This window comes from Phyllostomus discolor, chromosome 3 (genome assembly GCF_004126475.2).
Source record: "Phyllostomus discolor isolate MPI-MPIP mPhyDis1 chromosome 3, mPhyDis1.pri.v3, whole genome shotgun sequence".
Taxonomy (NCBI): Eukaryota; Metazoa; Chordata; class Mammalia; order Chiroptera; family Phyllostomidae; genus Phyllostomus; species Phyllostomus discolor.
Genome location: NC_040905.2, coordinates 162,202,816 through 162,220,109, shown reverse-complemented (window position 1 = coordinate 162,220,109; position 17,294 = coordinate 162,202,816). Strand labels below are relative to the sequence as shown.

The window sequence follows — 17,294 nt, the reverse complement described above, 5'->3', positions numbered from 1 at the left end:
TGATAAAATACCTACCTCTGAGGCTGAGAAATTGACTCCTTCCTTACATGCCTTATTATAATTTATCTCTTTATTATTTATAATAAACACTTAATTTACAGTAGAACATTAAGGGAGACAAAAAAAACAAGAGGGAACAAAGTAAAATCTCCCCACAGTCACTGTATTTAGAAGGAATTTTGGTTATCGAACAGTATTAGAATGTTATTCTATTATAATAATAAAAATTATGTTTATAAATATATATATTATAAACCATGATGAACAAATTTATGACTAAAGCATTGTATGCAACCATGAATATTTTTAAGATAAATTCTTAGAAATATAATCAATCAAAATCTTTAAGCTGTCTAATAATAACACAATTATATTAATGACAAGTATTCCTGGACCACACTGTACATCAGGCACTCTATCAAGAACTCCATATTCACAACAATTCTCAGGAAGTTAATATTGCAGCACCCTCATTTTTAAAAATGGAAGAAGCTAGCAGGTTAGGAAACTTAACTGAGTTCTTTCAGAAAGTGTGCTAGAAAATGCCAGATCAGGGATTCAAACTCAGGTCTATTCCTACCAACCATGCACTTTCCATTACACACATAAAGGACAATTCCCTTACTGTGATGCAATGAGTAAATGACTAGTGTTCTTGCTAAATCAACTCAAGTTCAGTGAACCAAAGGATGCCAAAGTCCTTAAGTTCAATCCTCACCTGAAATGAATCATTGCCTCAACATTCCATACAAGGATCACTTAACTTTTATTTAGTTACCTTTAAAGACAACAAACTCTCTCTCTTCCAAAACGTTTCACCTTTGAACTACTCTCACAATGATAAAATTCATTTTTATTCTGAATTGAAAATTGTCTCCTTTTTAGCTGCCAACCGTCAGAGCTACGTCCACAAAGATATTACCCTTCCTCCTTTCCCATGTGTCATCCACTCCCCATGCCCTGGTTGGGTCTTTTTCTAGCCCAGGTTTCCTGTAACTATTATTCCTACCTTAGACCACTGAGTGTCCTCACCGATGAGGAGACTTCTGCTGACCATGCTCCACAATGTATATCTTTCAACAAGGCCGGGCACCAGCTAAGACATTAGAAGGACCATGCATTGAGACTAAGGAGCATGATTCAAAGCAAGGCTTACTCTAGACCTACCTTTAACAACATGCACAACCAAGCCCCGCAAGATCCCCAGAGGAGAGAGAGTTTAGAAGTTGAGTTCTGCCCCTGAAACCATAAAACTCCTAGATAAAACGTAGGCTGTAAATTCCTTGACATCAGTCTTGGTGATAATTTTTTGGATCTGACTCTAAAACAAAGACAACAAAAGCAACGACAAACTAGTGGGGCTGTATCAAATAAAGAGCTGCACAGCAAAGGAAACAACAACAAAAAAAGGCAACCTACAGAAGGGTAACAAATGTTTGCAAATCATATATCTGATAAAGAGTTAATATACAAAATATATATATTTAAAAACCTGCCCTGGCTGGTGTGACTCAGTGGATTGAGTGCAGGCTTGTGAACCCAAGGGATCACTGATTGATCCCCAGTCAGGGCGTATGCCTGGGTTGCTGGCTAAGTCAGGTCCCCTGTAGGGGGCGCATGAGAGACAACCACATATTGATGTTTCTCTCCCTCTTTCTCCCTCCCTTCCCCTCTGTCTAGAATAAATAAATAAATAAATAAATAAAATTTAAAAACAAAACAAAACAAAACCTCATATCACTCAACAGCAAAACATAAAATCCAATTAAAAAATGGGCAGGGGATCTGAATAGACATTTTTTCTAAGAAGGCATACAGATAGCCAACAGGGACATAAAAAGATGCTCAACGATAATCATTAGGGAAATTCAAATCAAAACCACAATGCAATATCACCTCACACCTATTAAAATGGCTGTGATTAAAAACACAAGAAATAAAAAGGGCTTCTGTTGTGAGTGGCACACGTAGGGCAGCTTTATTGCTCTATGTGCGGAATCGACATCAAGAGATTTCGGAAGCATAATTTTTGGTACCTGGCAGCTAGTGATCGTTGGTCCTGGCACCCTTGACATACTAAAAAACAAAGAAACAAACAAACAAACCAAAAAAACCCCACAAGAAATAGCAAGTATTGGTAAGGCTGTAGAGAAAAGGGAATCTTCATACACTGTTGGTGGGATGTAAATTGGTGCAACCACTGTGGAAATGGGAGGGAGGTTCCTCAAAAGTATTAAAACATTAAAAATAGAACTACCAGATGATTTGGTGATTCCACTTCTGGCTATATATCTGGAAAAAAACAAAAACACTAGTTCAAAAAGATATCTGTGCCCTGGCTGGCATAGTTCAGTGGATTGAGCGTGGGCTGCAAACCAAAGTGTCGCAGGTTCAATTCCCAGTAGGGTACATGCCTAGGTTGCAGGCCATGACCGCCAGCAACCGCACATTGATGTTTTCTCTCTCTCTCTCTTTCTCCCCTCCCTTCCCTCTCTAAAAATAAATAAAATCTTTTAAAAAAAGATATCTGCACTCCCATGTTCACCACAGCATTATTTACAATAGTCAAGATATGGAACCAAGCTGAGTGAATGTCCATCGATGATGAATAGGGAAGAAGATATCATATATAAATATTATTCAGCAATGAAAAAAGTGGAATTTTTCCATTTGCAACATGGTTGGACCTTCAGAATATTATGAAAAGTGAGATAATTCAGAGAAAGATGCATACCATATAATCTCACTTATATGTGGAATCTAAAACACAAAAGTTCATAGAAACACAGAATAAATTGGTGATTGCTAGAAGTTGAGGGTGTTCAGAATGGGTGAAAGGGTCAAAACATACAAACTTTCAGTTATAAAATAAGTCATAGGGATGACTATAAAAATATAGTCAATAATATCATATTGCATATTTAAAAAGTTACTAAAGAGTAAATCTTAAAAGTCCTCATCACAAGGAAAAGAAAAAAATTTTTTCTAACTATGTGTGCTGACAGATGGTAGCTAGACTTATTGTGGTGATCATTTCACAGTGTATACAAATAGAGAATCATTATGGTAGGATCAGAATCATTATGTCCTACCATAATGATTCTCTATTTGTATATGAAGAAATAATAGACAAAAAAATTCCCAAATGTCATTAGAGAGCTTTGGAGTTATGAGTTGCTCCTAGAGGGGAAGAGATGCCTCAGGGCACACATTTGGAAAAGCTAAACTCCTGGATTTTTCAAGGAGGTAGCACGTGGAAGAAAAGGGCATGGGAGTGTACCATGAGTTCTTGATGCAAAGGACTTGTACATACAAAATCAAAGAAAAAGCATTTAAGCCAACTGAGGAACCAAAGCCTCAGTCAGCCTGAACTTTGATAGAATGACACAACAGCTACTGAATACATACTCTGGGCTGGATTTTTATATTTATTTGCGCACTTAACCTGATGAAAACCCTATCACATGGGTATAGCTAATATCTCCCATTTTTCAGATGTTATCACTCAGTCTAGGAGAAGTTCAGTAGGCTTGTCCAAAGCTGCACATCTAATAAGGAGTGGAGTTGAGATTCAAGCCCATGCTGACTCCAAAATCCATTTTTCTAACTATTTTGCTAACCTGCCTCCCTCTAGGTTGCTCTTTTGGCAAATTATCTTTCCCTTTCAAGGAACCCCTGGATTCCCCTCATATAAAAGCTGGGAGTGGCTTGGCCCGCAGCCCAGAACCCATAAACTTGAGGGAAGAGGATTACCTTGTCTGGAGATCCCACAGGTGCATGGAGCCACTTCAGGACTTCCAAAGGCTTGCTGAAACTACGAAACTCCCTGTCTATGAAATATGGTCCTTTAGAGTTTGCATTCCCAAAGGCTCTTTGCATCTTGAACTAATCAAACATTTAGAGTTCAACAACAATGATCTATATCAAAAATAAGCAGCTGAGTATACCTCTTGGTCCCAGACACTGGCAGTATGGTGACTTCCGCCCAGGATAACCACATCACATGTGAAGGCAGAAAACCACATCATAAGGAGGTCTGCAGTGGAGGACAGTACAGAGGACTGCACAGACGCCCAGGTGTAGTGATGCCCAGGTGCAGTGAATAAGAAGATGCCCAAGAGTAAATAAAGATTCAAATCAATTCAACAGAATTTTGTTGAGCATCTACTATATTTCAGGCACTATTCTGTTGATCCTGCCAGATAAACATAAATAGAGCTTGCCATCAATAATCTGTCTGACATTATTTAGAGTTCATGTAGGAGTGCCTTGCGGGAACATCATGGGCCTGGTGGGCATGGACCTCATGTCCTCATGAGACAGGCACATTCACCACCTTCAAGCACACTCTCCACATACGTGTGACAAAGTTCAGGGTGAGCCCTGTCCTTAGAGTCACCATGGAAGCCCAAAACCTGGCCAACCTACCCAAGCTAACTGGTGGAGGGGTCATGAAGTGGCTGAGCAAGTCAGATTCCATGGTGCAATGCATGACTGAGGAGTCCAGGAAGCAGTCATACCAGAGAGGGTGGGAGTGAGATGCTGACTAATTCACTATGTGTGAAGATCTTACACATAGATCTTCCTGAAGATCCTGGAGGAGAACCACACCTACATCTCAAGAAATCCATCCTGGTCATCTCCTGCCACAATACCATCAGCTAGAAGAGGAAAAAGCTGTGCCAGTCCAGGTCGCTCAACAAGCGCTACAGACTGTACACCAAAGTGCGGCCCTTCCCCAACTGCCTGGTCGAGGATGTTAACGAGGGCAAGGTGTCTGCCCACCAGGAGCTCAAGCAGAGTCAGGCTACCTGGTAAAATTTAGAGGAGAGTGGGGGGGGAATGGTTGGAGGACACAAGATCTGGTACTTTGGGCCTGCCAGCACCAGGCATCCTCACTGATATCGCCAAGAGTGGTGCAGTACCTCAGGAAGATTCAAGGTACAGCATGGTGGCTGGCTCCCAGTGGGCCTCCAAGGGAGGGGGCGCTGTGTGAGAACACGCAGGGCATGCATGCTGACATCTGTGAAGAGAAGCTACCTGCGGCTGCCATGCAAATCATCCCCATGGCTAGAGCAGCCTCTTCGCCCACATGCCAATGCAGTGTGGCTCCTCGTGCCTCCTCATCTTGTGGAGACCCAGTGTCTCTAACAAGAGGTTGGTGGCATCTACGGTATCCTGAACAGGAAGCAGGGCCACGTCTTTGCAGAATGCCAGGGGCAGCACCCCCATATTCGTGGTGAAGGGCTGCTGGCCTGTCAGCGAGTCCTCTGGCTTCACTGCTGAGCTGAGGCCCCACACAGTGGTCAGGCGCTCCCAGTGCCTATCTAACTGCAAGTAGATGCTGCCTGAGACCCTTCAACACCACCAGTCACCCCAGCCTAACAGCAAAGGCCTGAAGAAAAGCATCCTGGCTCTGGACAACTTCCTTGACAGATTGTACGTGGCTCACCTCGCAGCTTCTCTGCCCAGGTGGGACTCCACGCAGCACCTGTGCCCCACCCACAACCTGCACAGCAACAGGCCCACGAGTCTCCTCACAACATCTCACGAGACTGTCCAGGCCTAGGGATGCTGTGCCTGATTTCTTGCAACTCGGCATGAACACATGATGCCATTTCTTTCAACTTATATTTTAAGATTTCAGAGGCAGCAGAAATGTCTCGCAGTAGGGACTTACTAGGCCAGTAAGGGGGGAAAGGGTATGGGACACCCAATACTTTTTTTTTTATCTATTCTGAAACTCAAGATCCAAAATATTTTCTTAATAAGCACATTAAGAGGTTTATTTGGTAAATGATTTATAGTGGATTTTCTTCCAGAAAGACAGAAGGAACAAGCAAATAGAATTTCTCTGGACAGAAAATATAAGGCATGAAATTTTTGTTGTGGTGTCACCATAAGCACCTCCGGCTATAGCAGTGCCTTTGAAAAAAAATTGATATGATGGTAACAACAACAAAAAGAATGTCAGGGAGAGAGAGATGATTAGGAACATAGTGTGATAATGAAACAACTGATGTATACAGAAGGTTCTAAGCACAGAGAAGGGAGTGATTAACTTAGTTTGGGGATGAAGGAGTAATTCATTCTTTCATTCTGTAAATATTTGTTCATTTCCTGAACACACACTATGTGCTGCAATGGGCAAAACCCTGGAAATACACATTTTCCAGCAGAGAGGAAAGAGGCATTTCAGGTAGAGGAGACCATATACATGAATAGATGCCCTGAATGATCATGATGTGTTTGAAGAACTATGAAACACCAAATTCTGAAGAATAAAATTTAAAGGAGAGAAGCTGCACATGTGGCTGAAGTATGCAATAATTCGTATTATATTGTGTGCAATCATTCATAACAATCCATAAGGAGTAATAATTCATACTATGCACAAGAAACGCGTAAGTTTTGTGTAGGTTCAAACCCAGACACTGTTTTATATATATTAGATGTATGATAAAAGTCTTAAACTGCTAGTAGGGTTTACATGCTTATACCTATGGGAGTATCTGAACCTTTTTGGCCTCAGCCTGTGACCTTCTTGAGAGGGTCACTTTTCTCTCCTTCAGGTGGAGGACAATCCCTGGTAGTGCTCTTCCCCACACAGCAACCTACGGAGGAACAGGACTGGTGTCATCAGATACAGCATTGGCTACCTCTCCCTATACTAACTTTTTCTCCTGTCTTGGACTCCCACTGGGAGGAGATTTATGTCATTCTTTTTCTGAAAACTCATGTACAACCCAAAGCAGTACAGAGTTGGGAAGTACAAGCAAAAATTGGACCTTAAAAAAAAAAAGCGTTAACATTCTAGTTCAGAAGGAGAACAAATCATCCATGTTTGGGGGCTTTTAGAAAGTATCTTCATGAAGGCTCACTCCCTTTCTAATATCATGTTAAAGGAGCAGGGAATTTTTTTCCAGCTTATGTGAAGCAGTTTGAAACAGCCTTGGTATATTAGTTCTTCTAGGGCTGCCATAACAAAGTACCATAAACAGGATGGATTAAAACAACAGAAACTTATTTTCTCACAGTTCTGGAAGCTAGAAGTCTGAAATCCAGATTATCAGCAGAGTTGGTTTCTTCTGAAGACTCTGAGAGAGAATCTGTTCCATACTGCTCTCCTAGCTTCTGGTTACCACTGGCAATGCTTACCATTTCTTACAGCTGCACCATTACAGTCTCCACATCCATTATCCATGCTGTTCTCTGCTCTTGTATTTTCACATCACCTTCTTTAAGGACACCAGACCTATTGGATTCAGAGGCAACCCTACTCCAGTATGACCTCATCTTATCTTAACTAATGCAATGAGCCTATTCCTGAATGAGGTCACATTTTGAGATATTGGGGTTTAGAACATCAACTTATTTTTTTGAAAGGATACAATTCAGTCCATAATACTTGGGCAATTGAAAAAGACCGATCCTATCACAAGAACATGAGTCATATGAGGAACAGTAAAATAAACACCTTTGTGCCCTGGCTGGTGTAGCTCAGTGGACTGAGTGCGGGCTGCGAACCAAAGTGTCGCAGGTTCGATTCCCAGCCAGGGTACATGCCTGGGTCACAGCTATAACCCCCAGCAACCCGCACATTGATGTATCTCTCTCTCTCTATCTATCTATCTCTATCTCCCTTTCCTCTCTAAAAGTAAATAAATAAAATCTTAAAAATAATAATAAAATAAAATAACACCTTTGTTAGAGTGGGACACTGAGGCAGCGGCATCCTGAGGTTGGAGGCAACTTTCACTTAAATGAAAAAGGTCATCAGTGGGGGTTCAGTAGGCATCAGAAAGAGGTGCAAGCTAAGGAGAATACCAAGAGAAAAGAGAATAAGAGCATCAAAGGGGGATGGCTGGTCAGGGGCTTTAGTGACGGGGTTTTGGCTGAGAAGGCTGGAGACCTGTGGCTTGGGGATCAGCTGTCCTTGGTTCCAGAAGTAACTCCAGTGCTTCCATGGTGCACTTGGCTGTGTAGAGGCAGGTTTTACACTGAAGGAAGTGGAGGGTATTAGAGCCAGCTTAGAATCCTCAGAGGACCATGCATAAGTATAAAAATGTGGCTCTCATAGAGAAACAGGAGAGCATAGTGGTCAAAAACCCAGGTTTGGCATTGAACAACCCAGGTTAAGACCAGACCTCTCTGTCACTTAACAATCACTTAACTTCTCTGAGCCTCAGTTTCCTCCTCTGCAAAACGTGGCAATCCTACTCCACAAATCAATTGTGAGGATTACATGAGGTAATCCATGTATAGCACCTGAAACATGGCTTCACATAGTAGATACTCAATAAATAACAGCCTTTTATATTATAAAATAATTTTTATTTGCAATAATAGTAAAAGGAATTTCTGTATGCCTTTTATACAAATTCACCAATTGCTTACATTTTTCGTTTTTCTCCATTTGTTATCCATGTATGTCTCTATAAATATACACATTTCTATCTCCATCTCTACTTATATTTCTATCTATGATTTTTCTTTCCTAAATTATTTTATAGTAAATTTGGAGACACTGTGCCCCTTTACTAAATAATTCAATGTGCATTTCATAAGAACAAGTAAATTTAAACTGACACAATACTATTATCCACAGTCCATATTCTTTTTCTAATACTTTATTTTTTAGAGAAGTTTTAGGTTTACAACAAAATTGAGAGGAAGTTACAGAGATTTCCCAAATATCCTCTGCATATCCTCCCCCATTATCAACATCACTCAACAATCTTTTTTTTTTCTGAGGATGAACTTACATTGACATGATAATCACCCAAAGTCCATAGTTTATCTTAGGTTTCACTCTTGGCATTGCATGTTCTATGGGCTTGGCAAGTATATAATGACATAAATCCAACATTATAATATCATACAAAATATTTCATTGTCCTAACAATCCTCTGTGTTTGCCTATTCACCCCCCCCCCCCCCACTCCTGGCAACCACTGATCTTTTTGTCTCCATGGTTTTACCTTTTCCAATACATCATATAGTTGAATGAAGGGATCACCGACTGGCAGTGACCGTGGAATGCCGCGGATGGCTCGTCAACACATGAGAAAAACATACACAGAGACAACCAGGTCCTGTGGGGAAGTAGGAACAGAATGGCCACTCTCTCTAGTGGGGAACGCCATGGCCACCCTCCCTAGGAGAGAGTGACCCTAAGGGAGAGCACCTAGTTCTCCCACCTGAGCAGGCTTTTTATCGGGTTCATTTGCATAAGAATTCAGGTAAAGCTCATTACTCATTGCCAGGAAGTAAGGATCAAACAATAGGTAACTAGGAAGTATGAGGGCCTATTTTGAGTCAGGGTCAAAGAGCTGTAAAACTTTGAGGAACAAACTTACTTCTTGCTGGACCCTTATCATTCAACTGAGAGCATTCTAAACAAAGCAGGTTTCATAGGATTTTACATATTCTTTTAGGCTTGATCCCCCCGGGGAACCCACCCTTTCCAGCACAGAGCTGTACCACCCTGTCATTGTTTCAGGCTTAGGTGGAGCAAGGGAACTAAGGCAACCAAGAGATAAGGAGATTTTCTCACAGACAATGAGGACTCAGGCTATGTCAAAGCCGAGGGGTGAGGGTCCATTACCCCCTTTTGCTGTAGTCCCCAAAGTCCTTCCTTGGGGGCCTCCCACATGGTCATGCCTGTCTTAGATTGTTCCCCCCTTGGGGAATCTTACTTGTCATTGGCTAACCGACCAAGCATTGGGGGCCAGGCAGGGTGAAGTAAAAGGAGCAGAAGCAGTGCTCCTGCCAGGAAGATAAGCTTGTCTTCTTGGTGGTTTACGGTTCCAAGGTTGTTCCCTCAGCCTTAGCCTTGGAGAGGGTTACAGCTTCTGATACCAAGCAGGGCAGTTCCCAACAGTTGAAATTATACCATATGTAGTCTTTTCAGGTTAGCTTATTTCACTTAGTAATGTGCATTTAAGGTTCCTTCATATCTTTTCATGACTTGGTTGCTCATTTCTTTTTAGTGCTGCATGTGATTTCATTTTCTGTATGTACCACAGTTTATTTATCCATTACCCTACTGAAGGATATCTTTGTTGCCTCCGAGTTTTGGTAGTTAAGAATAAAATTGGTATAAACATCCTTTTGCAGAATTTGTATAAGATATAAGTTTTCAGCTCCTTTGGGTAAATACAAAGGAGCATGGTTGCTAAATAGTGTGATAAGAGTATGTTTAGTTTCATAAGAAACCACAAAACTGCCCTCCAACGTGGCTGTACCATTTTGTATTCCCATCAACAATGTGTGAGTGTGGGTGTTGCTGCCCATCCTTGCCAGGATTCAGTGTTGCCAGTATTCAGGATTTTGGCCATTCTAAGAGTTCTATAATAGTATCTCACAGTTGCCTTAATTTGAATTTCCCTGATGATATATAATGTGAAGTATCTTCCATCTTTCATATACATTTTTCATTATCTACCAATATCTTTTCTATTTGATATTTCCCAGTCCATATAGTCCTATATCACAGAGCATTGCTCTAGTTTTCATGTCTCTTTAGTCTTCTTTAATCTGGAACAGTTTTTTACCCTTTACATTGTGTTATTCAGCCTTGATATTTTTGAAGCATACGAACCAGTCACAGTGTAGAATGTCACATAGATTGTTTTTACCTTATGTTTCTTCACGATTAGGTTCATGTTATTCATTTTTGCCAGGAAAACCAAAGAAGTAGTGTTGTGTTCTTTTTGGTACATCATTTGGGAGGCACATGATTTAGTTTGTCTGTTTTTAGTGATTAACTTTGATCACTTAGTTAATAGTTTAGTGATTAAGTTGATCACTTAGGCTTTTTTATTGTTGTTTTTATTGTTAGAAAATGTAATAGGGGCTCTGTTTTAATATGATTCTCTTTTACTGCCAATAAAATCACTATATTTCCTGTAACCTTCAAGGATCAGTGTACCTGAATTTGGATTTTCCATCCTAATCACAGAGCAAACAAACTGGAACAGAAAAGGGTCTTTCTGGGTGATCCAGTAGGAGGTAGAACTTGGACTTGATGAGCCCAGTTCCATCAAAGACCCAGTTCCAGGAAAATTGCTCTCTATTTTAAAACAATCCCTCACATATTCTGCATTTATTTTATTTTTAATTTAATTTAATTTTTTCATTAAATCTTTATTATATTTTTCCCATTACCATTTAGTCCCCTCTTATCAACCTTCCCTCAACAATCACCACACTGGTGTCCATGTCCCTGAGTCCTTTTTTCCTTTTTGCTCAATCCCTCCACCCCCTAACCTTCCCATAACTAGCTGTCATCTGCTCTCCATCTATGAGTCTGTCTCTGTTTTGCATGTTAGTTCAGTTTGTTTATTAGATACCACATATGAGTGAAATCATATGCCATTTGTCTTTCTCTGACTGGCTTATTTTACTTAGAATAGTGTTCTCCAGGTCAATCCATACAGTTGCAAAGGGTAAGATTTTATTCTTTTTTACAGCCAAGTAGAATTCCCATGTGTAAATGTCCCAAAGTTGTTTTATCCACTCATCTATTGATGGACACTTGGACTGCTTCCATATCGAGGCTATTGTAAATAATGCTGCAATGAACATAGGTATGCTTATGTTCTTTAGAATTAGTGTTTGGGGTTCCTTTAGATATAGTCCCAGAAGTAGGATTACTGGGTCAAAAGGCAGATCCATTTTTAATGTTTTGAGATCTCTCCATACCACAGTGACTCCACCAGTCTGCATTCCCACCAACAGTGCAAAATGGCTCTCCTTTCTCCACATTTTCAGCAGCACTTGTTTGTTGATTTATTGATAATAGCCATTCTGACAGGTGTGAGATGGGTTTAATTTCCATTTCTCTGATGATTAGTGACATTGAGCATCTTTTCATATGTCTACTGGCTATTTGTATGTCCTCTTTGGAGAAGTGTCTATTCAGGTCTTTTGCCTATTTTTTAATTGAGCTATTTGTTTTTTTGGTGTTGAGCTTTATAAGTACTTTACAAATTTTGGGTATTAACCCCTTATCAGATGTATCAGTGAATATGTCCTCCCATTCTGTGGGTTGTCTTTTTATTTTGTTGATGACTTCCTTTGCTGAACAAAACTTTTTAGTTTTTGTTCAGCAAAATGAGAAAGAAAGGTTTACTTCCTTTTACTTCCTTGATATAGTCCTATTTGTTTATTTTTTTTCTTTCATTTCCCTTGCCTGGGAAGATACATCCAATAAAAATTTTCTATGAGCAATGTCCAAGATCTTACAGCCTATGTTTTCTTCAAGGATTTTTACGGTTTTGGGTCTAACATTTAAGTGTTTGATCCACTTTGAATTTATTCTTGTATGTGGTTTAAGAAGGTGCTCTACTTTCATTTTTATGCACCCATCTGTCCTATTTTCCCAAAGCACTTACTGAATAAACTATCTTTAGTCCATTTTATGTGCTTGCTTCCTTTGTCAAATACTGAGTATAAAGGTGTGGGTTTATTTCTGGGCTCTCTATTCTTTTCTATTGAGCTATGTGTCTGTTTTTATGCCAGTACCAGACTCTTTTGATAACTGTGGCCTTGTAGTATAGTTTGGTACTGGGTAGCATGATTCGTCCAACTCTGTTCTTTCTTCTCAAGATCGTTGTTACTATGTGGGGCCTTTTGTGGTTCCATATAAATTTTTGAAATATTTGTTCTAGTTCTGTGAAATACATCTTTGGAACCTTGGTGGAAATTACATTGAATCTATAGATTACTTTGAGTTGTATAGACATATTAATGATGTTAATTCTCCTATCCATGAACACGGTATGTAATTCCACTTATTTGGATCTTCTTCAATTTATTCCTTCAGTGTCTTATAATTTTCCAAATACAGACCTTTCACAACCTTGGTTAGATTTATTCCTAGGTGTTTTATTAATTTTGAAGCAATTGTGAGTAGTATTGTTTTCTCAGTTTCCATTTCTGTTAGTTCATTATTGGCATGTAAAAATGCAACTGATTTCTAGATATTAATTTTGTATCTTGCTATTTTGCTGAATTCATTTATCAGATCTAGTAGTTTCTTGGTGAAATCTTTGGGCTTCTGTATGTACAATATCATGTCATCTGCAAGCAAAGACAGTTTTACTTCTTCCTTTCCAATATAGATGCCTTTTATTTCTTCCTCTTGTCTGATTGCTGTGGCTAGGACTTCCAGTACTATGATGAACAAGAGAGGTGAAAGTGGACATTATTGCCTTGTTTCAGATCTTAAGACTAACACTTGTAGTTTTTGCCCATTGAGTATGATGCTGGCAGTGGGTTTGTCATATATGGCCTTTATTATGTTCAGATATGTTCCCTCTATTCCCATTTTGCTGAGAGTTTTGATCATAAATGGGTACTGAATTTTATCAACAGCTTTTTCTGAATCTATTGATATGATCATGTGGTTTTTATCCTTCTTTTTGTTTATGTGGTGAATCACATTATTGATTTGTGAAAGTTGTACCAAACTTACATTCCCTGAATAAGTCCCTCTTGACCATGGTATATGATCTTTTTGATGCATTGCTATATTTGGCTTGCTAATATTTTGTTGAGGACTTTAGCATCTAAGTTCATCAGGATATTGGCCTATAACTTTCTTTCTTTTAGTGTCTTTCTCTGGTTTTGGAATTAGGATAATGCTATGAGTTTGGGAGCCTTCTCTCCTCTTGAATTTTATGAAATAGTTTGAGAAGGAGAGGTATGTCCTTTTTGGAATGTTTGGTAAAATCTACCTGTGAAACCATCTGGTCCAGCGCTTTTGTTTATTGGGAGTTTTTTTTTATTATGGCTTCAATTTTATTAGGCGTAACCTGTCTTTTCAGATTCTCTGCTTCTTCCTGATTTATTTTTGGAAGATTGTATGTTTCTAGGAATTTATCCATTTCATCCAGGTTGTCCAGTTTGTTGGCAAATAATTGCTCATTATATCTTCTTACAATCCTTGTATTTCTTTGGTGTCAGTTGTTATTTCTCCTCTTTCATTTATTAATTTATTTGGGTCCTTTCTCTTTTTGTTCTTGATGAATCTGGGTAAAGGTTGTCAATCTTTATTTTTTCAGAGAACCAGTTCTTACATTCATTGACCTTTTGTATCACTTTTTTTTACTCTATTTTGTTTATTTTTCCTCTGATCTTTATTGTTTACTTCCTTCTACTCACTTTGGTCTTTGTTTGTTGTTCTTTTTCAAGTACCTTTAAGTGTGAAGTTAGATAGGTTTTTTGAGCTTTTTCTTGTTTTTTTTTTTGAGATAGGACTGTAGTGTTATGAATTTCTCTCTTAGGACTGCTTTCCCTGTGTGCCACAGATTTTGGATTGTTGTTTTCCTCATTTTCATTTGTGTCAAGGTGTCTTTTGATTTCCTCCTTGATCTCATTGTTAACCCATTGTTTAATAACATCTTATTTAGCTTCCATGACTTTGTGTGTTTTTCAGTATTCTTCTTGTGATTGATTTCTAGTTTTATATAGCATTGTGGTGAGAGAAGATGCTTGATATGATTTCAATCTTCTTAAATTTATTGAGACTTGTTTTGTGACCTAACATGTGGTCTATCCTAGAAAATGTTCCATGGGCACTTGAAAAGTATGTATATTCTGCTGCTTTGGGGTTAAATGCTCTAAAGATATCAATTAATCCATTTGATCTAGTGTGCCATTTAAGGTCACTGTCTCCATGTTGATTTTCTGCCTAAAAGATCTGTCCATTGAAGTCAATGGGGTGTTAAACTACCAACTATGACTATATTTCTGTCAATCTTTCCTTTATGTTAGTCATGATTTGCTTTCCATATTTAGATGTTCTTATGTTGAGTGCATAAAGGTTTACTAGTGTTGTATTATCTTGCTGGATTGTTCCCTTTATCATTATGTAGTGTCCTCCTTTGTCTCTTACTTTAGCCTTAGTTTTAAAGTTTATTTTATTGGATATAAGTACTGCTACCACAGCTTTTTGGTTTTTTTCATTTGCATAAAATATCTTTTTCCATCCCTTTACTTTTAGTCCTTGTGTATCTTTGGATCTGAAATGGGTTTCTTGGAGGCAGCATATATATGGGTCTTGTCTTATCCATTCAGCTGTCCTCTGTCTTTTGGTTGGAACATTTAAGCTATTTACCTTTAAGATGATTATTAATAGATATGTATGTAGTGCCATTTTATTGTTAGACTGTTTTCCTTTTTTTACTTCCCTTTTTCTTTTTTTTAAATTATATTTATTGATTATGCCATTACAATTGTCTTGAATTTTCCCCCATTGCTCCCCTCCACCCAGCAACCCCACTCCCTCAGGCAGTCCCCCCACCCTTGTTCATGTGTAGGGGTCATGTGTGTAAACTCCTTGGCTACTCCTTTTCCTATATTGTACTTTACATCTCCATAAACATTCTGTAATTACCTATTTGTATGTATCAATTTCCTCACCTCTTCACCCATTCTACCCCTCCCCCTCCCATTGACAACCATATGGTAACTAACTTCTTCTCTCTTGCTGCTTTTAAGAAACTCTCTTTCTTTTTAATCTTTGGCCTTTTAATTATGATATATCTTGGAGTGGACCTTTTTGCATTCATCGTAATTGGCACTATCTGTGCTTCCTGTACTTGCATGTCTATTTCCTTCACCAAATTAAGAAAGCTTTCTTTCATTATTTCAAATAAATTTCCAATTTCTTGCTCCTTCTCTTCCCCTTCCAGCACCCCTATGATGCCAATGTTGGAATGCTTGACATTGTCCCAGAGGTTGCATATACTATCCTCATTTTTTGGATTTTATTTTCTTCCTGTTGTTCTGTATGGTTGTTTTTTTCCTTCTCATGTTCCAAATCATTGATTTGGTTCTTGGCTTCATACAGTCTACTGTTGCTTCCCTGTAAATTGTTCTTTTTTTCAATCAGTATGTCCTTCATTTCTGACTGGGTCTTATTTATGCTGCTGAGGTCCTCACTAAGTTCCTTGAGCATCTTTATAACCAGTGTTTTGGACTCTGCATCTGATAGATTGCTTATGTACATTGTGTTTAGTTGTTTTTCTGGAGTTTTGATCTGTTCTTTCATTTGGGCCATGTTTCCTTGTCTCCTTGTTTTGGCATCCTCCCTGTGTTTGTTTCTATGTATTAAGCAAAGCTGCTTTGACTCCGTGTCTTGGTAGTGTTGCCTAATGTAGTTGGTATCCTGTAGGGTCCAGTGGCACAGCCTCCCCTATCACCCAAGCTGGGTACTTGGTGTGTGCCCTTCATGTGGGCTGAGTACACCCTCCTCCTGTAGCTTCTTTGGTTGCTGTTGGCAGGTCAATGGGAGGGTTTTGCCCAGGCCAGTTAGCTGCAAGGACTGGCTGTGACCTCTGACCACCAACTTTCACCATTCGTGGATGATCGGCTGTGCAGGGGCAGGGTGGTGGTACTCTGACATGGTCTGTAGCTGTCCACAGAATGTGCTGGTCCGGGGGTTCCCCGGGTGATGAAGGCCAAGGTCAGCCCCAACCTGTGTTTTGCTGAGGGCACCCTGCCTGAGCTGTAAAGCTTCTGAGATGGCTGCTACTTGTGCTGGGCTTGGAGATTACCAGGTGAAGCCAAGCTGTGACTCTAATCTGGCTGCTGCTATGGCTCATTGAAGCCAGTTGTTGCTCTTTTGATAGGATTTAGGAGTCAAAACCAGCAATTCTTAGGGAAAAGCAGCTTGGGTGGGCTGGTAAGTGGGTGGGGCAGACCCTCTAGGGATCTCCAAGGTGGGTCAAACAGTGTTAGCCAGGTTGTTGGAGTCTCAGATAATGCACCAGCTCTGTGGCAGAAGAGTTTAGCAAAGGGACAATGGCCTCTGCTTACCTTGATGCCCAGCACTTCAGTGTCTCCCCGTATACCACTGGTGCCTTTCAAGCTGCTACCCTGGTGCTAGAGCTGAGTAGGTGAGTTCATGTGTGGATTCTTTAAGAGGAACTGCTTGAGGCTCCTGCAGTTTCTTCCCCCGACTCAATCCCTGCTGGGTTTTGCAGCCAGAAGTTGTGGGAACTTACCTTCCTGGCATTTGAATCCTGGGCTGGGGGGCCTGGTATGGGTCTGGGACTCCTCACTCCCTAGATATCCCTCTTGAATTTTTATCCACATGGGTGTGGAACCAGCCCATTCCACATCTGTGCTCCTCCTACCAGTCTGGTTGGTTGTGGTTTCTTTAATTCCGTAGTTGTCAGACTTCCATTCAGCTTGATTTCTGATGTTCCTGAGTGATGGTTTTCCTAAGTTTTAGTTGTAATTTTAATGTGGTTGTGCAAAAAGGTGAGCCATGTTTGCCTATG

General features: G+C 39.8%; 1 non-coding gene across 1 annotated transcript; it reads left to right on the top strand.

Moving 5' to 3' along the window:
- Positions 1–1,938: 1,938 nt before the first annotated feature.
- Positions 1,939–2,070, top strand: LOC114514584. Its single transcript, XR_003686081.1, has one exon. It is a non-coding gene; the product is annotated as a U11 spliceosomal RNA (small nuclear RNA).
- The last annotated feature ends 15,224 nt before the right edge of the window (positions 2,071–17,294 follow it).